The 2,074-nt window shown below is 38.9% G+C and overlaps 1 non-coding gene across 1 annotated transcript; it reads left to right on the forward strand.

Annotated features, from left to right (window-relative positions):
- The first annotated feature begins 229 nt into the window (after positions 1–229).
- Positions 230–336, forward strand: LOC141675931 (small nucleolar RNA R71). Its single transcript, XR_012556554.1, has one exon. It is a non-coding gene; the product is annotated as a small nucleolar RNA R71 (small nucleolar RNA).
- Positions 337–2,074: the final 1,738 nt, after the last annotated feature.

Below are 2,074 nucleotides of genomic sequence, written 5' to 3' on the forward strand. Positions count from 1 at the left end.
CTGCGCTGCAATAGCTGTAGCTGCATCAACTTCCAGAATACCTGCTACCTTCCCAGGCATCATCCTTTGAGTTGGGTTTTGATGCTCATTTGCAGTCATAGTCTCAATCAGATTATAAGCCTCAGTATAGCTTTTGGCCCACAAGGTGCCTCCAGCTGCTGCATCGAGCATGGGCCGAAATTGGGCCCCCAAACCATTATAGAAACCAGTGATCACCATCCAATCAGGTATACCATGATGTGGACACTTTCTCAAAATCTCCTTGTACCGCTCCTAAGCTTCGCATATAGATTCTGTAGGTTGCTGCGCAAACTGAGTAAGAGCACTCCTCATAGCCGCAGTCTTCGCCATTGGATAGAACTTCACCAGAAACTTTTGCGCAAGATCTTGCCAAGTAGTGATGGACCCAGCTGGTTCAGAATGTAACCAGTTCTTAGCTTTATTTCTCAGTGAGAATGGGAAAAGCCTCAGCTTGATAGTCTCATCAGTCACACCATTATATTTGAAAGTACTACATATCTCGACAAAATTCCTTATGTGCAAGTTGGGGTCTTCAGTCGCAGCTTCTCCGAAAGAAATGGAATTCTGCACCATCTGAATAGTGCCCGGCTTGATTTCAAAGTTATTGGCCTCAATAGCCGGGTGCATGATGCTAGACTGAATGTCATCAATTTTAAGCCGAGAATAGTCCATAAGAGTTGGATCTGTCGGAACTATACGATCACCCATGATTACTTGCTCTTTCTGCTCACTTCCTGAATCCGAATCTTCAAAATCTATCTTCTCCGGAATATCAAGAACTTCGTCTGTCTCCTCAGCCGTATCTAAAGTCCTCTTGCGAGTACGAGAATGTGTTTGCATAAACGCTCGCTAAAGTACTTGAAACACAAGCGGAAACAATAAGTAACATGTCTTAATCACTGAATCCTAATAACCACTGATGGTAAGTACATAAACTAAACAAATACGCTGAGTCCCCGACAGCGGCGCCAAAAACTTGTTAGGGCAAAAACACGCGCTAATAATACACGCAAGTATATGCGTTCGTAAGTAATATAGAATACTTTATAGTTCGTTCCCACAGAGACTCAAACTAATTATGTTCAAGTAACACTCACTCACCAATGTATGATTACTTCTCAATGTTAAGACAATAACACTTAGATTGATTAACGAATTATTAACTATAATTAACTACGATAATTAAGCACTTAATTAACACTTGAATTAATAATATTAAAACACACATGAGATCACAACTTCATTACTACTTCCTTCAATAGTCATTGTTATTACCCTTAGCATGCAACAGTGATGATATTAATCGAATAACACGAAACTGATAAAAGCCAACTTTTATTGTACTAATACCATTCTACCAAGCATCCACAATTAAGATAGAAGATGAATAAACATCAATTATGTTGAGACCCTATATGTCTACAGAATTTGACAGCATAACGATTTAAGCACAAGTTATTCCTTTTGATTACACAGGGAAAGTAAAACGGTTAGAGTTACCCACTAATCATGCATACTCGTTCATGAACCTATGCTAGTATGGCAAGTTCTAAACCTCAAGATCCACCGTTGCTTCACAAGAGATTAACACCCTATCTTATATGTTCGCGACGCACATAAGACGAATAAGCACAACCAATACTAGATATCATACAATCATCACACACTAAGGTATTAAACAACTAACTAAAGAATTCCATAGTAAATCCGTTACGACCCCATGATCACGATTGGCCCATGATAGCACTCATCGTCATCATGGGTTCATATGAAAACATGATAATAACATACGTGAATAATAACTAAAACTACTTATATTAAACCAGAGTATGTCACAAGAGTAAATAGGTTCAAAGTAAAGAAAACTAGCATCCAACGTTACAACGAAATAAAGAATCACAAGAAAATATGCTTCCTCTTCGTTGCGGTGTGCTAAAACGGTCTTCTTCCTTATCTTCTCGCTCCTTGATTAATACTACGTTCCAACACTCTGTGAAACGTCTCTGAAAACTACTTATATAGGAGTCCCATAAAACCCAGCTAACTCAGAAGT

This window comes from Apium graveolens, chromosome 7 (assembly GCF_009905375.1).
Source record: "Apium graveolens cultivar Ventura chromosome 7, ASM990537v1, whole genome shotgun sequence".
Lineage (NCBI taxonomy): Eukaryota > Viridiplantae > Streptophyta > Magnoliopsida > Apiales > Apiaceae > Apium > Apium graveolens.